General features: G+C 47.3%; 1 protein-coding gene and 1 pseudogene across 2 annotated transcripts in view; both read left to right on the top strand.

Moving 5' to 3' along the window:
* TBL1X (transducin beta like 1 X-linked) overlaps window positions 1–24,861 on the top strand; it is a 211,719-nt gene that overhangs the window by 115,135 nt on the left and 71,723 nt on the right. The window lies entirely within an intron of this gene.
* Window positions 2,710–3,886, top strand: LOC125091675 (ubiquitin-conjugating enzyme E2 variant 2-like; annotated as a pseudogene).

Here is a 24,861-nt window from a genome sequence, read left to right as displayed (position 1 = left end):
TGCCCATCTTCACTGTGTATCCCTGTTAGTCTTCCAGTTACTGTCAGGATTGCTGCCCATCCACATGTTCCAAGACGTTTAGGAAATGTTTATCTTTCCCTTTCAAGACACTGAAGTTGAATGACCTTCCTTACTGTCTTCTGTGCAGAGTTAACGAAAGAAAAGTTCATGAGACTTTTTTTGTCCCCCAAACATTCCCAAAGTTTATGGAATTTTCTCTCTTTCGAAAATTCTTTAAAATTTCTATTGCTAATTCAGGTGTGGTTGACCTATATTAGTTTCAGGCGTACACCATAGCGATTCAACAGTTCCACACGTTAGGAACTACTGCAATCAGTGTAGGTACGGTCTGTCAGCAGGCAAAGCTGTTGCAGTGTTATTGCTATGCTGTACGGATCATCCCTGTACTTTGGAAGTTGGTGCTTCTTAATCCCCTTTACCTATTTGGTCTGTACCCCCAACCCCCAACCCCCTGCCCTCTGGCTGATGATGACTGGTTGGTTCTCTGTATTTGTGAGTCTCCTCTTTTTTTATTGCTGTTTTTTGTTTGTTCATTTTGTTTTTTAGATTCCGCATGGAAGTGAAATCGTGTGGTATTGTCTTTCTCCGAGCGGCTGATTTCACGTAACCTAGTACACTCTTAGTCCAGTCACGTTGTCACAGATGTCAAGATTTCACTCTTTGATGCCTAAGTAGTATTTCGTCGTGTGCATATAGCACATCTTCACTACCTGTTGGTGGACACCCGGGCTGCTTCCTATCTTGGTTATTGTAAAAAATGCTGCAATAAACATAGGGGTGTTTCTATCTTTTCCAAATTAGTGTTCTTGGATTCTTCAGTAAATACCCAGAGTAGAATTACTGGACCACGTGGTACTTCTGTTTCTAGGTTCTCGAAGACCGCCATACCGTTCTCCACAGTGGTCACACCAGTTTGCATTCACACCACAGTGCACGAGGGTTCCTTTTTCTCCACCTCCTCACCAGCACTTGCTGTGTCTTGTCTTTTTCAGTCTAGCCATTCCAGCTTGTGTGAGGCGATGGTATCTCATTGTGGTTTTGATTTGAATTTTCTTGATCGGTGAAGTGGAGCATCTTTCCATGTGTCTGTTGGCCGTCTGGATGTCCGCTGTGGAGAGGTGTCTGTTCATGTCGTCTGCCCATTTTTAATTGGATTATTTGTCTTTTTGGTGTTGTGTGAGTTTTTAACGTATTTTCGATATATCACTTGCAGATATTTTCTCCCTTTTGGTAGGTTTTGTTTTGCGTTTTCATTTTGTTGATGGTTTCCTTTGCCGTATAAAAGCCTTTTAGTTTGATGTGGTCTTGATTGTTTATTTTTGCTTTTATCTCCCTTGCCTGGGGAGACGTATTCAGAAAAATATTGCTAAGGCCAGTGTGCAGGAGATTATTGCCTCTGTTTCATTGGAAGAGTTTTCTGGTTTCAGTTCTCACATCTAGGTCTTTAATCCAGTTAGAGTTTGTTTTGGAGTATGGTGAGAAAGTGGTCCAGTTTCATGCTTTGGCACGTAGCGGTTCAGTTTTCCCAACAACATTTCTTTCTTTCTTTTTTTTTTTTTTTTAAAGATTTTCTTTATTTATTTGACAGAGAGAAAAATCACAAGTAGGCAGAGAGGCAGGCAGAGAGAGAAGGGGAAGCAGGCTCGCCATTGAGCAGAGAGCCCGATGCGGGGCTCGATTCCACGACCCTGGGATCATGACCTGAGCTGAAGGCAGAGGCTTCAACCCACTGAGCCACCCAGGCGCCCCCCAACAACATTTCTTGAAGAGACTGTCTTTTTCAAAACCACTGCATATTTTTGCCTCCTTTGTTACAGATGATTTGACTAGAATCATGGGCTCTTTTCTGGGCTTTCCATTCTGTTCCACTGATCTGTGTATCCGTTTTTGTGTCAGTGCCATACTGTACAAAATCTTCTCTCTTACCGTGATTTTGAAGGTGATAGCATGTCTGGTGCTCTTTGCTCATGCAGCATTAGAATCATTCGTTCATTCATTCCTTCGGGAGATCCTGATTGAGAACTGTGCACCAGGCGTTGCGCAACACTCTGGAGATGTGTAGAGGACAGGATAGAGTAATAAAGGCACTTGTGAACAGTAATTTAAGGCACATCAGATGTAGAGAAACGAACCTGGTGATAAGTAGGAGTTCCATTTTACAAATTAGGACACTCAGAATGACTCAATGAACACTGATAGGATCCTAATTTTCGAGTTGAGAAGGGATCTTAAGATTCTTGTCTGGCTCCTGTGTTTTTTGGACAAGGCAGCTGCAGTGCAGAAAAGGGAGTGCCTTTCCTGAGTGGACAGCTCCAGACCCAGTGCTCTGAGCCCCTGGACATCATAGGCAGGAGACAGGTCCCATGGTGTCTGTCAGCATTGGGAAGGTCAGAAACTTCCAGGTGATGTATTCACCTGCACTTTCGAGTTCTGGTGCCAGATGGGAAGGCCTTACCTTGCCCTAAATGTGGCCAGTTGCTTTGGCCCGAAGCTTGGGGGCCCGAAACTGAGGCTGGGCTCTTGAAGGGCGTTTCCTCCTTTTTGCTCTACGCATTATTCTTGAAGGATTTTCATCCCTGTTATTCCAGTCTGGCTAAAGAGAATGATCCAGAGGGTTAAGGTGGGGGCTGGGGAAATTGGAAATAAAAACAGAATCATAAAGAGAAGGGCATTTTGAATGGTGGAAATGGGAGACCTGTATAAGACTTGTAACGCGGTAAGAGTGGGTAGGTGTTTCCTCCAGGAAAGGCTAGCGATCTTTGATGTGTTGAGGATTTGCAGTGACCCCGACTCATCATTAGGAACGAGTTCTTGTGGCAGCCCTCGGTAACAATCTGTTGACCCAGATTGGGCTGGTTGGTTCGTGTATGTGTGCAGGTTCTCTCCCTGGTAAAGTCAGGCACGCCGTGGCTCACAAGTGCCACTGCTTCTGCGACAGTCTCTCGCAGGCACGGACGAGCCCTCTCACCTGCGGGCTGGACGCCCAGAGCTGGTCGGTATCAGGGAGCATTGGGTAAACCAGGGAATTGCAAGCAATGCTTACTCCTATACGTTATTATAAAACTTTTTTATCGGGACTGCGGGAGAAGATGGTGGTCCCCCAGGAGATAACGTTCCTTGTAATTTTCGCTTGTTGGAAGAACTCGGAGAAGGACAAAAAGGAGTAGGCGATGGTATGGTTAGTTGGGGCCTTGGAGATGATGAAGATACGACACCTCAAAGGTGGACAGGTATGATTATTGGGCCACCAAGGACAAATTATGAAAACAATACATAACCCGAAAGTAGAATGTTGAACTAAATACCCAGAAACTCCTCCATCACATAGATTTGTAACCAGAATGAATATGGATGGAATTAATAATTCCACTGGAATGGTGGATGCCTAAGGCATAGCAGTGTTAGCAAAATGGCACAATTCATACAGCATTAAAGTTGTACTTCAAGAGCCAAGATGGCTAATGAGGTCCAAAGAAAATATGAAGCTTCCACAGCCACCAGAAAGACAAACACATGGCAGTTGATTTTAGTGGATCTCAAACTTGTCTTATATCAGCCACCTTCTACTCATGTTAATGTCTTGATTAAATATCACAATGCAAAAATACCCACACATTAAGTGAAATAATTCCATGAATTCATGGAAAACATGACCTGGACATTTGTAAGGATGTATTTAATATGTGTACACCATTATGTTTTCAGGTTACTGGGGGAAAAATGCAGCACAATTCTTTTTCCTCTGTTAAGGCACTGTCATTTGAGCATAAACCGGGAGTTCTCAAAATGGAATTCAGGTTTACAAGATGAGAGCATGGAGAGACGAGGCAGATGCTGTGGAAGCACGTGTGTTTCTGAAAAGTAAAAACACATCTCGAGAAGGAAAAACGGAAGTGGCATGCTTTGTCTTGCCTACTGAAAGAGCTTCAGCTGAAATTGTCTGAAGTAGCAGGTACAATAAATATTGTCACAAATTCTGTTAATTTTTGAAGCAGTGTGGGCGCTATCTCCTAGTAATAGCAAAAAGGTGTTCAGGATTGTTTGATGCCTGTGTTTACAATAAAATATGTTGCTGGGGGCGGGGTGGAGAGGTCGATAAATTCTGTTAAAAGCCGTTCCGGTGTGTTACATGTAACAGGCATGGTAAATATTTGTCTCCGTCTTTGTTTGAGAAGCCATGCATTTAAATAAAATCAACAAAAAGGAAGTAGGTGTATGGTTATGTGATTTTGAGATTAAAGTTAGTCTTAAAATGTAAATAAAATGTGGATCGTGACCTCAGACTTTTCTTTTTAGGTCTCATCCATTTTTCATTCATGTCCTTTTTCTGGGCCAGTATCCCACCCCAGGCAGCATAATCGAGTTTAGTCGTGCTTTCTCCTTGCGTTCTCTGGTTCTCTGGGCTGTGACAGGTTCTGAGACTTTGTTGTTTTTTTTTTTTTTAAAGGTTTTATTTATTTATTTGACAGAGAGAAATCACAAGTAAGCAGAGACGCAGGCAGAGAGAGAGGAAGAAGCAGGCTCCCTGCTGAGCAGAAAGCCCGATGTGGGGCTCGAACCCAGGACCTGGGATCATGACCTGAGCCAAAGGCAGCGGCTTAACCCACCGAGCCACCCAGGCGCCCCCCCCCCCCCCTTTTTTTTTTTTTAAATGACCCTGATCATTTTGAGGACTGCTGGTCATGCATCTTGTAGAACGTTCTTCAGTCTGGTTTGGCTGATGTTTTTCACTGGATGAGATTCGGATAATGAATCTTGGGGACAGAGACCCACAGAGGTTAAGTGCCCTCCGCTCACGTGCTGTCGGGGGTGTCTGGCGTCCGCAAGCCGTACGTCTGATGCACTGCCCCGGTCGCTTGCTAGTGGTGGGTGCCGGGGCTCTCGACTCTGCAGTTACCGTTCTTCCTTTCCGTGGGCCGTTCTTCCTGAGCCCACGCTCGGGGCACGCGTGTTAAGCTTCACTGGGGATTGCTTGTGCTTTAGGTTAAAGTACACCAAGTGCGAGCTCATTCACCAGCCTCTCGACGGAAGGGGATAGAGCTTTTTCCTAACTGCAGATCCGGGTCGATTCTTGTGATAAACTGAACCTGTGGTTTGTCCTTTGCCATCTCCAGTGTCGGCTTCTTTAAGGTGGAAGTGGGAGCTGGGAGAGATTTCTGGAAGCATTTCTGTGCAGAATCCACCCACAAATTTGTGGCCTCTTCCCACACCTGTTCCCCCTCGTCCGCCCTACAGCTGTCTTGATGACACATCTGTGTCTCGAGGTCTGTCTTGGGTTGGCCTCACTGCAATATAGCATCTGATGTAGTTCTGGGAGAAGCGAGTTTTGCGTGCCTAGTTTGTAGGTTGATGCAATACTGAATTACTTTTCACAGATGTACTTACCCGGTCCGGCTAGCACGAGCAGGTTTGGGCTCGGTAGACACGGGGTCTTCATGGGACGTGCAGGTTCAGGCTCTGGCAGGGAGGCCCCTGGGCCTGCGGGGCAGGAAGGGGACCCCAGCGTGGTGAGTTCCAGGCCCGTGGGCAGCTGTCAGCACGTCTGTGGGGTGCACGGTGCTGGTTTAATTCAGCGAGGAAATCAAATTGGAGGCCTTGTTAAGAGACCTTCTCCTCTCTGTATTTTTAGAAGCAGCGAATATCAATCATAAATATTTAATGTAGTGTTTATAGACTGTAGCATCATAAAACTCCAAAAAGGTGACTCAGAGGAGGTCGGTGCGTGTATTCCTAAAGAAAAGAATTGCCCCAACACATCATGTGCTAGAAGGAAAAGCATCATTGATGTTCTTAGGAAAGGAAGAAATAGGTGAATAGCTATCTTATGTGTCTTGTTAATACCAGATGTGGAACCTAGTAATTATTCTTTGCATGCCAGGGTTTTCATAACTCTTTCCTGATTTTAAAAAATAATGTGAGCAATTTGAAAAAATAAAATAGCATGGAAAGAAACTAGAGTCCTCTAAACCCACCCGTGGAAGTTCCCCTTCAGGGTTCTGGTGTTTTTTCTCCCAAATGTCTGTACATGTGCGTGTGTAGCAGTCTGCGTGTTCCGCTGTCTCATGCTCATCTCCACTTAAGCTTCCAGAGGAAGCATGGGTCATCTACCAGCATTTAATGATATATTTGTATGCATCTCTCCTGTCACGTTCATGTGCTGTAGTTGACGGAGTACACGTAGCTGGAGATTGAGATCCCTTCCAGTTTGTGCTTTAGGATCGCTTGCTTGGAGTAGAATTGTAGGGCTCTTGACACTGATTACCAAATTGCTTTCCTGAAAGGTTGTTCCAGTTGTATAGTACTTGGGGGCGGGGGGGACAGCCCTCTCAGGGAGCTCCCACGATGGTGGTCAGCTGAGCTGGAATGCGTGGCATCTTTATATCTATATGTATGTGTATGTGTGTATATATATTAGTAATCAAAGAAATGCAAATACAGACATACATATATAGATGTATGTATATATTTGTATATATTTGCATTTCTTTGATTACTAATGAGGCGGACTATTTCATCTTGTTAGTCAGCCACTTGCATTTTTTTTCCCCTGTGATTTGGACAAAAGCCCTTTTAAAAGGCTACCTTAGGTTCATTCTTTGAACTTGACGCTTTCTGGATTTTCCTTGAAGGCCAGTTGTTTTAAGGATTTGCAGTGCCAGTTTGAGCTAAATAGGTCATTTCTGATGTTTGCTGGCACATTAGTCCTCTGAGTTGAGCCAAACTGAATTTACATATTAGGGCTGCATTTTTAAACAGGATCTGTGTCCAAACGCAGGACGTTAGCGATTAATTTACTAAGGTTATACTTAACGCATGTGTTTCTAATGTCATTGGTGCAGCTCCTTTCCTTCAGGGAGTCTGTGTGCACCAGAGGTAAGACCAGCAGTTATCATGTACGTTGATGTGTTCAGAAGTCACAGAGACACGTGCATTCCGCTCATCTCCTATTTCCTAGTATGCTTATCAAAAGTCAGTATTTTTATAGAATGACAGCTGTAGGAGAAGCACAGATTCTTATGTTAGCCAATAAAAGATCTTTAAAATATAATTATAAATTGGCAAACTTGTCCATTTGTTTCCACTCGTCATTAGCCAAAGTTCAGTGTTTCCAAAGGATGTGTATATACACGTGAGTGTGTGTATATGGGTGACATATGTCTTCTCGTACAAATGAATTAATTGAGTATCAACTTTGTGACAGGCTCTGTGCTGCACGTGAAGCACGGAACCATTCTTTTTTTTTTTTTTTTTAAAGATTTTATATATTTATTTGACAGAGAGAAAGACACAGTGAGAGAGGGAACACAAGTAGGAGGAGTGGGAGAGGGAGAAGCAGGCTTCCTACTGAACGGGGAGCCCTATGTGGGGCTCGATCCTAGGACTCTGGAATCATGACCCGAGTTGAAGGCAGTGGCTTAACCCACTGAGCCACCCAGGCGCCCCAGCACGGAACCATTCTATCAGACGATTGGGCACGGAATTTTCTAAAGCTCTCTGAAGCCCTTATTCAGAGAAACGCTGTGATAATATGGGGGTGGGATTCTTGTCCTTTTATGGCATTGCAGGTGGAGCGCCTTAGTGGTGTCTGGGCATTTTTGCTCAGAAGTACATTGATTAGGGATGCCTGGGTGGCTCAGTGGGTTAAAGCCTCGGCCTTTGGCTCAGGTCATGATCCCAGGATCCTGGGATCAAGTCCCGCAAAGGGCTCTCTGCTCAGCAGGGAGCCTGCTTCCCTTCCTCTCTCTCTGCCTGCTTCTCTGACTACTGTGGTCTCTGTCTGTCAAATAAATAAATAGAATCTTTATAAAAAAAAAAAAAAAGAAAGAAAGAAAGTACATCGATAGGGAAGAGGCTATCCAGGGCTTGAATGAGTCATTTCCTGCCGAGTGTCCGTAGGTGAGATAATCCACGGCGAAATGGACATTTTCTCCAATATCGGACATTTCCTTACAACTCAAGATTCCATTTCCTGTCTGTTTTCGTACCCCAGACTCAGAGTTTTCTTTGTTCTGCGGTGTGCAGTAGACCCAGAAGTTGGGAACGGGGAGCAGCAGCCTTCTCTCAGGTGCCTCTCCGGAATGTGGGTCAAGGTCGATGACTCTGAATGTGAACTCAGTTTCACAGGGCGTACAGGTGCGCACCCGGCGCCGGCATCCGCCAGAGTGGACTCCTCCTTCCTCCCACTTCGTCACCAGGGCGGTGCGTTAGTGGTTCCACGTGAACCGAAGGCAGCGGTGATACTCCCGTTGCTAAAACAAAGACAGTTGAGTCCCTGTCTGTGGTCCCTGGGGACGGGCCTGCGGCGGGCCCCCCCCCCTCGCCCCCAGGCTCCAGCCCTGTAGGCGGTGATTCTCCATTGTGTGTAACGGGCGGGGCTTCAGTTGTTAGAATCCTGAAGTGATCCCTGAAAGTTAGGGGCAGAGAATGTCAGACGTGAAAGAAGACTTAAATGTGACGCTAATAACAAGAGTGACGAACGGTTCCTGGCGAAGGTGTTTTGTTCTTAATTAGTGGCCCAGTGGGACCTGAGCTCCGCCGTTTTGTCTCCTGCACAACGCCGGTTACTTAGCATCGCTGCCTTTGTGTTGGTGTGGCCACGTGTGAGGAAGTGGGACACCGGTGTAATGACGTCTCCCCCATTTTGGAGAGGAGGGAGCTTCAGCTGACCTGGGTCCTTACCTGGAAATGAGACCTGTGCCACCTGCTGAGCCTGGAAGCTCCAAACTCAGAATGTATAATGAGCCCAGAGGTGAGCCTGGGGCCGTTTGCTCACCCCAGGGGTGACCTGCCGATGACCTTGGCATTCTGAGACTGGGGCTTTCACCTGCACCTTGCTCAGGTGTCTGATGGAACTTCTAGTGATTCACAATATTAAAACGTAACTTCAGACACAAAATTGCTTTTTTTCCGAGAGAAAGCTAGTCTTCAACTGGAATGGTTTGTGATGATTAATGTGTTTCAGATTGGTCAAGGAATAAGGAAGATGTTACGGCATAAATAAAAATTGGCAGTGGTCACAATTAAAGCCAGAATCCTGTGGACAAAACAGACTGTCTGCTTTCATCTGGTGACCACCATCAGCATGTCGGAGCCTACAGGCACTTAGAAGCGATCTCCTTGGGTGCTGTGCAGTAGAACTAGAATGGGGGCCCCCGAATGTGATTTTCTTGTGGCCACAATACATGGTAAAAAGAATCCAGTGAAATTAATATTGCAACATATCTTAATATACATCAGGTTAATACTGCAGGGCATAATTTAATATGTAATGATACAATAATACATTCTGTTTCACTCTCATTCCATTTCAACAAGTGATCCCTGTGAAAAATTATCGAAAAGATATTTTATGTCTTTCTTTTTTTCTACCATCTCATCTGTGAAATTCAGTGTGTAATTTGCATTGACAGCCCCTGCTGTAAACGTGGACTGCTAGGTCGGTCCGGTCGGAGACTCTGAGGTTCCTTATCTAGAACTATGAAAACTAACTCATGATAATGAAAAGTAATTTTGAAGAAGAAACTTAATACTGTTTTTAGGAGGAGATAGTTTTAAACTTTGATAATTTATTAATATGTGGTGTTGGTTAAGACAAAAAGTGTGGTGGGCATGTAATTTAAAAATCTGCATGAGGACCAGTTACGGAGGATTCATCTGGCCTGGGAAGTCCCCATATCCCTCCATCCTGCAGACCGCAGTCAAAGGATTTTTCTTAGTACCTGTCGTGACCTGCTGTGTCCAGTCAGGTAGCCACTAGCCATGTGGAGCTGTGGTACCTGAAATGTGGCTAGTGTCACTGAGGAGTGGACTCTAAAATTGCATTTCCTTTTAATTGATTTAACTTTAAACGTCAGTACTTGGCTTAGTTATTTGAAAACATTTAAGTATGTTGGGAGTTAGGTAGAGAATGTGATCTGTGATTTCACGGCTACATTTTCTGAACTATAATAGCAGTTATGTATTTCCAGTGAAAATTGAATTTCCTAATCGAGATGTGTCGTAGTGAAAAGTACACATTGAAGATTTTGGAGATTGAGTTAGAAAAAGGAACCTAAAAGATCTCAATTAATTTTCGATATGGAGTACATGTTGAAATGATGCTGTTTTGCGTATATATTAAATTTCAATGTATTATGAAAAATAACTTTACAGGTTGCAACATGTTTGAAATTTAAAGCTCTACAGAAGCTGACCTGTCTCTTTTGGACCGTGCAGGTCTCCCTCCGAGTTCTCCTGTTACAAACGAAGGAAGTAATGCTTAGAATTACAGGCTCCTGGTTAATGATCACATCCCAGACTGTGCTTTCACCTTCCCTTTGAAGAGCATTCTGTACATTCCACTGAATCATCTTGATGGTTTGTCCGGCTCCGCGTTGGGCCTTTTTCAAGCATGGCTGCCCCTCAGCCTACCCCCGCCTACCCTTGCCAAGTTCCCCCCGGTATCGGGAGTTGGCCCTGAGAAGGCAGGGCTCGTCTCCCTGGAAAGGGAGCAGGCCCTCCGTCTGCACTGTCTTTCTTATCTCTACAGCATCCCTGTGAGATAAAAAAGGCGAGTCCCATTGTACACGCAAGATGAAGGGCGTCCGATGAAGGGCGTCCGACAGGTTGCATCACTGACCCTGACAAAGGAAACTTGCAGGTTCAGAGTCCAGGATGGAGCCCAGGGATGCTTCCTCGGACAAAGGCGGTTATTTTCAAGCTTTGTTTAGGCGGCGCCGTACCCCAGGGCTCTAAAGAAATAAAATTTGGTGCCACATGCAGAAGGAAGTTCCCAAACGGAGGAGCTGGTGATACTTGCTTACCGCGGCACTGTGATGTGAAGAGTGTGCTCAGGAAGCTGCGAGTTTGATTTCTCCTCCTAGTCATCGGCTAGAACTGGGTTGCATGGAAAATGGGTCCTGTGGGGAGAGTGTGGCCGTGTGCCCACATGAAGTCCAGCTATCCTGTTCTCCAAGGATGGAGGGGGGAACGGGTGAGGGGAGACTGGCCGACTGGGCTCGAGGCCCTGTTCTGCCTCGTGAGTTTCTGCACCGTGCCCAGAGACCTCTCTCTCTGTCCACGAGGATCTCCCCTGTGTTCTAAGGGCTAAATGGAGTAGCCAAGACGAAAGGGACGCTTTCTCTTTCTTTCCTATCCTAGGTCAGACAAGATGGAACACAGTGTTGGGGAGTTTCCATTGACATGAGTGCCTGGTGTGTATGTTGTGGCCACCCGGCACAGGAAAGGACTTGATCTTCTGTCTTTGTGGTCTTCGCCCTCGTACCACCTTCATCCGCACAGCTCGTTGCAAAATATTTGCACCCATTAAGCTCTCTGTGAACCCTTCTGCTCTTCAGTCGTTTGCATTCACTTCCTCTCTCAGCGTCCAACATTCGGCCAGCCAGCCTGCGTTTATTGAGCACCTACTGTGTCGACATCCGGAACTATGTTAGATGCAGGGAATATAGCAGTGAGCAAAGTGGACAAAAATCTTCCGTTGTAGTGGGCTGAGAAGTACGTGCTCCGTGTGACACATTAGATGTGATGCTACGAACGAGAGCCGGGGAAATCACTTTGCTGTCGGTTATATTGCATTTTATGGATTTCAGGGACCGGCGGTGTTTATCAAAGGCAGATACAGTCACACGCACCCTCCAGCACTGCCGCCAAAGCAGAATGCAGCAGGACCGTTGAAGTACTGATTGCTTTTCAGTGTTATTCTGGTATATTTGAGTTCTTTTCTTTATGATTTTCACCCGTGGAATTAAAAACTCAACTTTTTACAATCTTTGTTTTTCGAGAGATCGGTAAAACACCATTTTCCGTTATATAACAGCACTTGGTTGAGAAAAAAAAAACAAACCCTGCACACTTTTTAATGTACCTTTGCCAATTAGAAAAATGGTAAAGTGAAATTGGTTTCTCTTGGGGTTTGTGCAGAAATTAGCAAACATACTGCTTTCCCCTGAGCAGGATCTTGTTACGCCTGCAGAGAGGCTTGTGATCAGGGCTGGTGGAGTGAGGCGAGCTGACAACTAAGAAGCCCCGGTTTTGTTTCAGTAGCATCTTCTGACCCAGTGAGGAAGGAGAATCCAGGCTGCATTTTCTTACAGTGGCGATGCCGTTAAAACGTATGCAAGCGGAGCACTTGTTATTAATACCAAGCCTTCGGTAAAGTATTTTGCTTTCTGAGAGGCTTCGTGAACCCTCATCACGTTTCCCCAGTATACTGCTTCTCGGTGCCCCCCTAGCCTGCCACGCTGAATTTCCATTCGGCGAGAGCAGTCTCATTAAATGGAGGCTTACGGCCCCTAAGCTGTAGAAGAGATTAATGCAGTTAGACCGAGCCGTTGGAGGGTCCGGCGTGTGTGGATTGCTTCCTCACGTTTATGGTGACTTGGACACCCCGATGTGCATGTGGCAGCTAAACGAGTGGCGACAAGGGCTTACATGTGGGGTTCATCCATGTGGCGGTGTTTTGAGTAATCGAGCCACTAACATCCAGTACGAGCGGTATAACAGGAGAGATGGGAGGTACGGTGCCTGCGTTTTTAACTTGATTTTAAATCGACCCCTTGTTTTTGGCCTCATTGGCTAATTTTTTGGTGTCGGCAGGTACTGCCTTGTGACATAGGCGTGACAATGGACTGGTGTTCATAATGATTCTTCTTCTGCATTTTAATAGACGCCCTGGACATTCTGAGCCTGTTTGTACCTGATCATTTCGCTCTTGTTTCCCTCACTTCCCTGTCCGTCTCTGCGCTGAGGGTGGACGCCATTGGGTCATAGCAGAAGGCCGTGGGCCGGCGTACAGAGTGCCTTCTAGGTAGAATGGAAGTTGAGGTTCATTGAGATTCTGTGACTCAGACCATCCTTGGGGATTTTTTTCGTGTGTGTGTGTGTGTGTTTTCCCATCTTGATGAGGAAGATGCCCTACGTACAGATACACCGTGGTAATTACCGTACGTTGCTAGCGGTGTCACCTGACCTGCTAATTAATAAAGCTGAGTGCCATATGGAAAGTGTTTTATTCTGTTAAGTTTAGGCAGAATATATTTGTTTGGAACAAATATATTGAACCATTATTTTCTAAGGACAGTAGCTTTAGAAGATAGAAACATCAACACGTGGTGGACCGCCGGCCTCCCTCCGGTCATGCCCAGAACCTATGAGAACAGTCCTCGGACGCTGGAAAGATAAAGCGAGATTGAGTTCCGACCAAAAGAGTGAAGGCGTATTGCAGACAACTTAAGAGCAAGGAGAGAAGTGAAACTTGTATAGAACATGAACACGGGCTGCAGGAGAACCACATATGTTTAGAACATGAACACGGGCTGCAGGAGAACCACATAGATTCCCATAAGGGGACAGAACGGGTTTCTGAGCCTGGGCATTATTCACATATGGGGCTGGATAGTTCTCGGTGGTGGGGCTGTCCTCTGCGTTGTGGAGCTGCAGCCCTGGGCCCCACGCACCAGGTAGCAGGAACTCTCCCCGCAACAGTTGGAACAACCCAAACTGTCCAGAGAGAGCCCAGTGTCCCCCACGGGGACATCATCACCCCGCTGATGAGAACCTCTGGAATAGATACATAGGTGCAGACAGGTGTAAGGGTCTTAGATCTGGCATCTGGAGGAGGCGTGACACATACAGGGAAGCCATCCCCGCGATTGCAGTTGGTCCTTCCGTATGCTACACATGGGATCCCTGGGAGCCCAAGGCGGCCATGAGCAAACCATTCCTCTTGGGGTCAGGAAGGCTCTACCTCACCGACCTTTGGAAGAAATGAGTTTTAAGCCTCCTTTGAAGGTGGAGGTGAAGAGGTTGAGGGACTAGGTCAAAGATCAGCATTTTGTCTTCTATTTAAAATTTGTCTGATTTCCTGGGCACACATTTCCCTTTGCAGATTGCTGCGTTTAGGACAGAATGTTCATGAAATGAGTTATTATAAGCTAACATTTCACAACGTGGAACACATTTCAGTTTGAATTAACTTATTCCAGTTTTAGTGAAAATAATCGTAATTTATGTTACATATTAGGCATTTGGACACATTTTGTAAAGGAACTTCAGAGGATTTGGGGGGTGGTATCTGGAATATTGTAGCGATTTTATTGTGTAATTTCACATTGTGAAACTCTAGCCATAGAAGCTTGGGCTTTCTCTGGACTCCAGAAAGTAGGCAGTCACTGCTAGCTATGTAGCATTTCATGGTGGAAGCACAAATGACTTCTTGATTTATGCCCATGATAAATGTATATTCATCACCCAGAGATTTTGTACGGAGTTTTGTGTGAAAACGCAGAAGTCGGCCGTTATCCCCCTCCCCCAAAATCTGGCCTGAGCATTGCCATGTTCATTGAAAAAGTCCGTAAAAGCTGGGAATCCTCAAAAAGGAGGCGTACACATCTTCTGCATTCTGTTGTTTTCCCCTAAGGCATGTGAATGAATGCCCAGTCATTGGCGAGTACTCGGAGGGCCGGCTTCCCCTTTGCTCTGAGGAGTCCCAGCCAGAACTCCCCCAAGAGGCTCCACCCAGAATGCCCAGCGCCTTTTGCAGGGTTTCCAGCTTCTGGTCCTCCCACGTGAAAGCAGCACAGAAGTCTCTTGTCTGCATCTCACCAGACTTCCCCCGTGTCCCCAGCCTGCTGGGTTGTCTTGCCTGCACCGAATCCGTCTAAAGGGACTTCAGGTTCATTTCTGGGAAGAGCTAGTAACAGGTTCCGTGCGCACTCGTACTTCCTGCATTTGCGTGATGTCTCCGTAGTTTGTAGTTAAGGGGAGTGAGGCCAGCCGAACGCAGCTGAGCAGCCCGGGCTGGGTTTGGGGACGCTGTGTGTCTGAAGGATATCCCGGCCGCTGCGAGTAGCAGAATCCTTCCCAAGAGCTGGCTGCGATTTATCTTCTCACTGTTAGACCACACGGTGAAGGCTGCAGTCTAGTCGCGACGTATGTGTTGGACTAACTTGGTTGTAAGGTTTATGGGATAATGATACTAAACTCTCGCATGTAAGTAACAACGGGGAGGCACCGCCGTCTGCTCATGAGGGTATAAATTTGGACGGCTGTGATCTCACCCAGCTTCTGCTTCTACCCTTACTGTATGATTATCATCGATGCTTACTGTAAAGTCCTGTAGGACCCGAAAATGGTGCATGAGTCATCAAGAAGAGAGAGGCAGTGTTCAGTGGAGTCTGGTGTTAAGTACATCTTACTGTGTTCGGAAGGTGTTGTGTTTTTGGTGGTTGTTGTTGTTTGTGTGTTTTCGTGTGTCTTTTTTGGTGCTTGTCTGTTAAGTTTCGTTCTTGTTTGAAGCACAAAGCTAAGCTTTGTGGATGTGCAGGTGCTGAGCCAGATGCCCTGTGAGCTCAGGGGTGCAGGTGCTGATGCCCCGACCTGCTGCACCTGGACAGGCAGGAAGCAGAAAAACAGACTAGGTGCTTGGGTAACAACACAGGCCGGGAAGGTCAGGAGCAGGGTCATGTGTCCGAGTGACTTGGGTGGAAGGGGTTCCAAGGTAGAGGTAAGAAGGCTTCTTAATGAGGAGATGGTTGAGTTGAAGTTTTGGGGATGCAGCTGGGGAGAGCCAGAAGAGCGTTTGGGAATAGCACGTGCAAAGACCAGGCAGTAGGACCGAGCTTCGGGAACACGAGAGGTGAAAAGCCAGACCGGGCAGGTGTGATGTGATGGGAGTAAGCGTCTGACAAGGGGATGGGATCAGAGCTGTGTGCAGGGAACAACCATCAGTAGTAATAATGGTGGAGAATTCGGACTTGAAACCCTCCAGTGTCTTCCCACGGCACCAGCAGGTGGCTGGCTCCTGTGTTGGGGCGAAACTGCAGTGGCTGTAGGCCGCTCCCAGGCAGAAGACAGTCTCGTTCTCCACTAGTGGAGCTCCATGGGGCCAGGATGGAAAGCCCAGATTTGGGCTACTTCAGCAGAGGTCACCGCAGATGTCCTGGGTACAGGAGGCCGGGAGGGCGGTGTCGTCTGCTGAGACAGCAGGTGGGAGGAGGGTCGCGCTCGTGTTGGTGTGGGAGGTGGGCACAGGGCCCCGTCGTGGACAGGCAGTGTTTGGGTTGCTGGTTGGACCTCCACGAGGACATGTCATGTGGGACCAGTGTAGAGCCAGGAGGGCCAGGACCAGAAATGCATCTGGGGGCTCAAGCCAGGGACAGGGTGAGTTCTCTGTGGGGAGGTGAATGGCGGTTTGGGCCTACCCCGAGGCACTGACGGCACAGTCAGTGGGAGGGGCCCAGGGGTCAGAAACGATGCCTTTCAGAAGCTTCACTAAGGTGCCACAGTCCTTTGATAACCCCTTGTATTTTCGTAAAGATTGACACAGGCTTGTAGAAGATCAGAGTTGAGTGAACCGCCATCTGGAAACCTCGTGAGAGAAATTTGTTAATGTCATCCTCTTACTCACTCCTTTCTTGTTTCAAAGTAAGGGGAGCAGCTTCCACTCAGAATTATGCCGAAATTTCCTTTTTTCCCCTGAAGCTTTCATCTGAGGTAGGGAGACATTACTTGGCTGAGGTTAATTAAATCTGAATAGCTCTTGTTTTTCTCAGGCTTCTAGAGCTTTTCCCAGTAACCACAAGGACAGTGCTGAACATCATTTAACAGCATAGTGTGTTCAACCTTTTTTTGAATGGCTTTTATGATCTTGACTGAACAAGAACTTTCGTCCCATTTCCCAGCTGAAAAGATCAATACGAATTCAGTTAACCAAAGTGTGTCCTCCTGCTACCATGTAGCTAAATCCCCCAAGGACAGAAACTGACCTAAGAATTTCCGGGTTTGACTAACGTGCGGATGTTTCAGCAAGTACCGAGGTTCTGAGATTGTGTCTAGAGAACGGCTCTGTTCCAGCCGGAAGTGTGTCCGAGAGCCAAGAAGGAATCTGGAGCGAACGGAGTCCATTCTGTGTTTCCCGGTGAAGGGTTTGAGACTGCCTCAGGAAGACAAAGTGGTCATTTTTTCTTGACACTCACTTCACAATAAGATGGCTGATGTGCGACTTAACGCTCATCACCGTTTTGATCCAAGTTTCTTTTTAATCAACAGGTCGGGTCTTTGGAAGAAATGCGTTTGCGCTGAGGGTTGATTTTCTTTGAGATTTTCTTTTACTGTGGTATAAATACGTATACAAAATATAGAATTTCCCATTTTGGGGCACCTGGGTGGCTCAGCTGGTCGAACGTCCGTCTGACTCTTGATTTTAGTTCAGGTCATGATCTGGGGGCAGGGCGGGTGCTGGGATCAAGTCTTGCATCGGACACCGTGCTGCGTGCCGAGTCAGCTGGGGATTTCTCGCTCCCTCTCTCTGTGCCCCTCCCCCAGCCATGCTCACTCTCAAGTAAATAAATCTTTAAAAAAATTAAAAAGAAAACGTGGTCAAAATGGTAAATTTTAAGTATACAGTTTAGTGGCATTATGTAGATTTCACTGTCGATCCCCAGAACTGTTTCATCTTCCCACGTTCAAACTCTGTAGCTGTTAGGGCGGGGACTCCTTTTCCTCCCGCCCACCTGCCCGCTCCCGGCAGCCCCCGCTCCACCTTCTGTCTGTAACGTCGCCCGCTGCCGCACACGGGTGTGGTCACACACTCTTCCCCTTGGGTGCCCAGCTCATTTTCCTTAATGTGACATCCTTGTCGTTCACCCGCAGTGTGGCACGTATCAGAATTTTGTTCTTTTCAGAGGCTGACTAGTACTCCGTCGCGTGTACGTGTGTGTGTGTGTGTGTGTGTGTTTATAATTTATACAAGCTTGGTGGATCCGTTGGTCCATCCGTGGCATGTGGGTTGTTTTCCTCTTTTCGCTGTTGGGAATATGTTGCTGCTCTACGAACAGCAGGGTCCAAATACCTCCTCAGCTGCCTCCTTTCAGTTCTTTCTGTTCTATACCTAGAAGAGGCATCGCTGGGTCACGTGGTGATTCTATATTTAATGTTTTGGGAACCATCACACTGTTTTCCTGAGGGTTCATTTCGAAGTAATCTTGGGGAGATGCGATGGAAACGGTATCCGACATGACTCATGGGATCCAGCTCAGAGCTCGCGGACGCCCACAGGCCAGAATTAGCCCAGTGCCTCCTTTCCTACCGTCAACAAGCTCAGGGTGGTGTTTACATTTTAAATATCAAAAGAAGAAGGATGTCTTGATATGTGAACGTTCTGTGAAATTCAGAATTTATTGTACATCATTAAAGTTCCGTTGGAACGCAGCTACGCCCATTGGTTTGCGCGTTGTGCGTGACGGAGGTCGATGATTGTGACAGAGAAGTCCTGTGGGCTGCGAAGCGGAAACTCATTACCCTCATACGCTGAAAGGACAAGTTTGCCAGCCTCTGGGCGAACAGGTGAGGGTCGTGAGAAGTCAGACAAGCATATTTACGTCTGTTGACCACCGCGCCTACGGAGCACGGGCTTTTCCAAGGGTTTTTGTAGGTTCATCATGCGTCCACCTCACTCGTCTCCCAGTTCTAACCCTCACTTCCGTCCATTTTTCCCGTGGAAGCCTCCAGTACGCATTGCCAAGGCCCCACAGAGGTGTAGAGTTCAAAACCCCAGCCAAGTCGTGTTTTTTTTTTTTCTCTTCCCTAAGGTTTTTTTTTTTTTTTTTAAGATTTTATTTATTTATTTGACAGAGAGAGATCACAAGTAGACAGAGAGGCAGGCAGAGAGAGAGAGGGAAGCAGGCTCCCTGTCGAGCAGAGAGCCCGATGTGGGACTCGATCCCAGGACCCTGAGATCATGACCTGAGGCGAAGGCAGCGGCTTAACCCACTGAGCCACCCAGGCGCACCCCTAAGGTTTTATTTTTAAGTAATTTCTACACCCAGTGTGGGGCTCAGACTCACCCTGCGATCAAGAGTGCTGCGGGCTCTACTGAGCCGGCTGGGCTCCCGAACTAACCCCAGCCGAGTTTCGAGACTTGCGCATTTCAGATATGTGTCCTTTTCCATTCCCAGTTCCAAAATTTGCTTCTCTGTCCCGTCTTTTAAGGAATTCTCTCTTCCCGGCAAATAAGAGAGAAATCTCTGACTAATGAAGGAACCAAATTTGAGGATGATTTCTCAAAATTCACCCCCCCCCCTGCTTTTTTGGATAAGGTCTGTGCCCTACTAAAAGGCAGTCTTCTATTTTTAATCTGTGATATTTCAATAAAACCATGTAAATGTCATACTTGGAACTGTAGAGTGTTTTCAACTTTATTTTTTTTTTTTGCAAAGAGCTTTTCTCTGCAGCAAGGGCTGTGTACGGGTTGTGAGACGTTCTATTCACACAACCGGAAATCTGAAATAGCATCCGTTTCCACCATTTAAGATCTTCCTTCATTTTAGTGAGATCTTCAGAATATCATTTAGGGTAACACTTTGCTCAGAGTTTAATTTGTGGTGAGACACATCTCCGCCAGAGCTCCCTAATGGACCCAGACAGCTGTACCACAATCACGGATACACTTAGACGGTGACTGTATTTACCCCTGTGTCCCGTGTCTGCCGCCCCCCACCCCGGGGAAGAAGCCTTCCGTTTGTTTTCGTATCTGTGAAATCATAGTGTTTGTCTTTCTCTGACTTCCCTTAGCGTGATGCCCTGTAGGTGCGTCCCCATAGGATTTTCTGTCCCTCACGACTATGATCTTAGGACCTCCCAGAAATTGGAACAGGCTCAAAGGAAAACCGGCTAAGCTTAATCGAGAAAGTACCCTGAAATTTTACTTTCCCTGTATTTCCTTTTTAAAGGAAATGGAGCATTGGCATTTTCTTGTTTTGGCAACTGTGTTTGCACAAAGAACAGTGTTGCCCACACAGCTGGTGAGGTCACTCGGCGAAAGCGAGGAGGCAGGCAGGTGAAACCGTTCGGTGAGCCGAGCGCCACGGCCGGTCCAATCTGCTGTGGGTCTGAGCCGGTTTGTTTTCTCATCCGATGGTGCTCACTTTCTTTCTCAAACGCGCTTGCTCATTTAAAAATTCAGTTGTTTGAGAATCAAGTAGTATGTTTCCATATACGGAAACCGCAGATAAATGGGATTATGTCCCAGTTGAAAGGAAAACGAGATTCCCTCACACGTTTACTGGTGTGACAGTTTTAGCCCCTTTAAAGAAACCTCCTGAAACGTGTTCCTTTGGAGTAGTGAGCGGCGTACATGTTTTTAGGTTCATCTTGGCTTTTAAATTTTTACTTCTTTAAAACATTTCTCATAGTGGTAAAATACAAACAAGGTTCATCTGGTTTTGTATTTTCAGGTTCACGGTTTTCCCCCGCCTTTAAAAACACGAGAGAGTGATTAGTAGAACAGAAGGAGCGGGGCGTTCTAGGGGCCAGGGTTTCGTGGCTGCGGCTATGCTGCGGTTATAATCATAACTTCGTTGTTACCCGCCTGTGTGCCTGGCTTTACATATATTTGGATACGCGCATCTGTGCAGTGTAACTGTCCAGCGCCGTTCTGTGTGGCACAGAGAGGTTAAGGTTACGGTGTTCGTCAGGAGACACACAGCTCCTGTAGGGGATTCTGGGGTTTCGCCACGGCCGGCCTCACTCCGGGGCCGTGATGCTTCTGCAGGAGTCTGCCAGATTGCCTTGTAAAGGAGACATGACCCTTTCCCGGCACGGAGTGTAATTTCTGGGAAACAGACCACACTGGAATCCAGGGAGGAGGAAGCCAGCTAAGACTGGGTAAAAGCACAGCATGATGGACAGGGCAAGCAGAATTGAGGCCAGAGTTTGACCTTCAGGGGAAATGGAGACCACTGGAACGACACAACGGGGCTTTCTTCTATTGCTAAGAGTCCCTTAAAAATGCACCCTGAAGACAGACATTGTTGGGGAGGGCGATGTGGTTTAGGGCCAGCTGGCCTGGGATTGCCTCCAGGTTCACACCTTCCTGACAGCACACTTGCAAAGTCTCTGGGCTGCTGGCGGGGGTGGGGTGGGCGGTAACAGTGTAGGGGGACAGTGGTGCCCTGAACTCGTGTTCCTGCAGCCTCGAAGCTTAGCATAGGTGCTGGGTGTTTCTCTTTGCACCACACACGGACATTTTGGCCGGCGTATTCCTGATGGAGCAAGACGAGATGCCTCTCTGCTTTATGGGATGTCAGCATCCCAGCCCAGACTCCAGAGCCAGTGGGACCGTCAGAAGCCCTTGGAAACCTAGGGATTCTGATGACCCATCCGTGCTGAGCTGTTTGACTCACAGAAAGTTCAAAAGGCTTTAAATCGTGTGTTCTGTTCTCTGTCACAAGAGTCCGTTGCCCTCGTATTTTTTGGTATTTATTTTTATATTTTTAAGGTTTTATTTTTAAGTAATCTCTACACCCAACGTGGGGCTCAAACCCAGGACCCCGAGATCAAGGGTTGCGTGCTCTACTGACTGAACCAGCCAGGCATCCCTCAGTCACCTTTTTAAATTGCAGGGAAACACGAGTCGTCGTTGTCATCGTCTTCTGGTTTTTTGATTGTTGATGTGTTGCTGTTCTTAAGTAATCTCTATGCTCAGCCTGGGCCGCAAACTCCTGACCCCAGGATCAAGAGTTGCATGCTCGACCAGCTGAGCCCACCAGCCAGGCGCCCCGGAAACCCCGAGTTTTCTGGCAGGTGTCTTGGTAGGCCCTGCTCTGGGCACGAGGTGTGTTTTCTTTCAGTGTTCTGTGTCCTTCATTTACAGCGGACAGCTAGTGCCTGCCTGCCTCCCATAATTTACGGCAGAGTGCATTTTAGTGAAATGGTTAAATTCTTGGTCCTGCAAGCCAACTGCCTCAACTATTTGTTTCCCCAAAGGATTGCACACTGCACAGTGCCCTTTGCAGCCATCGCACACAGGAGTAAACTGGTGTCCCCACGATGCATCCCGTTACATCCAGGAAGAAGAAGATGTGACTGTTTGCTCCTCGGGACCGAGAGAGCCAAATTGTGTGGCCTTGCGAGTTCCAGTCTTCCCTGGGCCGACTGAGCGGCACCCAACCCGGCAGTGGGCTCAAGGGAGCGACGTCAGAGCGTGAGAAATGAACGTGGATTGACAGGTCGCCGTTCTTACAAAGGTAGCGACAGTCGTCTTACGACTGGGGAGGCGCTCCTACTCGGTAGCTACAGACACGTGACATTGGGCCTGGTGTGAATGCACACTTTTGCGGTACGTCGTGTGTATTGCCCTTGATTTTACAATCCTTGCTTCTAATAATCAGTGCTGCTTGTGTCCTCGCAACTGCCCAGGACCAGTGATGGAATTCGGGAGGCGTTACATCTTACAGACAGATGGAACAGCAGAGCGAAAGCGTTCGCCGGAATGACGGCGTGTAGAAGTGGCATGGTGCCCACTGCTAAAGATTGGAATTCCGTGGGTCAGAAAGCAGTCTTGTCTTCCACAGTGCAGCCTCCTCAACGGACCGCACATCCTGACACTTTCTTCGTGAGCTGATGACCTTGTCCGCGAATGAATGAGCTCCGTAAATAAGATATTCGATGTTAGTCGAAGACTCCGGTCAGTCTAGATTTTGGCAAACAAGACAGAGTGAGCAAAATGCAGAGCCCAGGATAGCTCCCTCTCGTTCCAGCTGCCGGGGTCTAGACACCTGACTGCATATCACAGTTTCCCTGGCTGGCAGAGCCTCATGTGAATTGGTCGGAAAAAACCAAAAGCTCAGAGAAAATCCAACAATGAATTGAACCCAGTTGCTCGATGGTAGAGGGTAAACGGCTGAATCCATTTCAGATCAGCTGAGAGCATTAGTGGAGCCGGGTGAAGTGCACGGAGCGCGTTGCGTTTCTGAAATCGAGTTCCCAGAGCGTTTGGGACACTTCCCTTCAGTAAGTTCTGTTAGCAGCTGCCAGTTCCTGTTTGTTTCCATCGTGCAGAATGAATTCTTACCTCCCCTCTGTCCAGGTGACTGGAAGGTGTGAACGGGTGTGATATGAAGCAATGCGAGCACAGACCAAAGCCAGAACTTTGGGGTTCAAATCCTAACACTTAGAAGCTGCGGATCTAGTCTAGACCATTCCCTGAAACTCTTAAGAACTCAGCCTTTTTACCTACAAAATGGGCATCACGAAGAGGGCCGCTGTGTTCCAGAATGGACACAAAGGGGCTTTAACAGAAGATACACTTCCTCCGCACGTGGGGGTGGGGTGGGGCGTGATCATGTACAGGTGAGGGCAGAGCCTTGCTGCCCAGAGGCTTTCACGGTGGAGACAGCTGATGGGTGCCTCCCTGTTACTGAATGCAGTATTTTTAGGTTCATGGTTTTCCTCCCATCTTTAAAAACACAAGAGAACGACTAGTAGGACAAAAGGGGAATGAAGAATCTGTACTTCCTAGACTGTATTTCTGTTAAAATCAAAAGTTTACTGTAGAAGCCCTCCACACCGAGAGCCAGCAACCCAGAGTGACTCGGAAGACTTGGGACATTTTACCCTCGTACCAGGATTGCCCAGCCTCAGCTCTGTTGACGTTGGCGACCAGATAATCCTTTCTTGGAGGGGAGATGTCTTCTGTGCTGTAGGACGTTGTGCAGTTTCCATGGCCTCTACCCATTAGATGCTGGTGGCACCTTCCCCTGACCTTGTGACAAACAAAAGTCTCTCCAGACATTGCCCTTGGGGCAGATGACCTTCAGGGGTCATAACTACCTGCACTTGGGAACCACTGAAAATCTCTCCCATGAACATGTGTTACTTACCTCATTTCAATGATATTTACTATTTTTTTTTAAATTTTTAAAGATTTTATTTATTAGAGAGAGAGAGAGAGAGCGTGCGCACGAACGCAAGCACCCAGGCAGGGAGAGTGGCGGGCAGAGGGAGAGGGAGAAGCAGGCTTCCTGCTGAGCAATGATCCTGATGTGGGACTCGATCCCAGAACTCTGGGATCCTGACTTCAGCTGAAGGCGGGCACTTTACCGACTGAGCCACCCAGGTGCCCATTTAACGGCATTTAGAAACAGGAAATTTACGCAGTGGAGTTAAAAGCGTATCCATACAGAAGCCTGCACACAGCTGTTGATAGCAGCTTTATTCATCATTGCCAAAACCTGGAAGCAACCAAGATCAGATGACATTCGGGAAGCGAACGGATAAATAAACTGTGGTCTGCCGTCCGAACGACAGAATATTAGTCAGCACTGAAGAGAAATGGGCTTGAATCAGGCCATGAAGAGTATGGAAGAACCTTAAGTGCCCAGTACTAAGTGAAAAGAAGTCAGTCCGAACGACTCTGAATGACCCTGTGACTCCAGCACTGGGCTGTTGTGGAAGAGGAAAACCAGACACAGTGTGGAAAGATCAGTGGTTGCCCAGGGTTGGGGCAGGAAGAGATCTTGAGACAACACAGGAGTTGTTAGGGATTATACCGTAGGGAGGGGTGCGTGTGCGTTCCTTTCAGTCCACGGAGTGAGCAGCAGCCGGAGCGAACCCTTGAAGGAAACTGGGGGCTTTGGGTGATAGTGACGTGTCCGTGTAGACTCGTGAACGTGAACTCACGGCCGCTCTGGTGGGGGATGTGGAGAGCCAGGGAGGCCGTTCAGGAGCGCGTGGGAGATCTCTGGACCTTCTGCTCGCTTTTGCTGTGAACCTAACACTGTTCTAAAAACTGAAGTCTGTTTAAATATAATTTTTTGAAACAATTTTATTTATTCTTTTGAGAGATAGAGTGAGAGAGAGGAAGCCCGCATGCAGAAGCAGGGGGAGGAGCAGACTCCCTGCTGACTAGGGAGCTCAGTGGGGGGCTCTATCCCAGGACCCTGGGAACATGACCTGAGCCGAAGGCAGAGGCTTCACCGACTGAGCCACCCAGGCGCCCCTTAAATATAATCATTTTTAAAGGCAAATAAATGAAGGATGTCATTTCCAGACTGATTCAGTTGT

The sequence above is a fragment of the Lutra lutra genome, chromosome X (genome assembly GCF_902655055.1).
Source record: "Lutra lutra chromosome X, mLutLut1.2, whole genome shotgun sequence".
NCBI lineage: Eukaryota > Metazoa > Chordata > Mammalia > Carnivora > Mustelidae > Lutra > Lutra lutra.
This window is presented reverse-complemented; position numbering and strand designations above follow the sequence as displayed.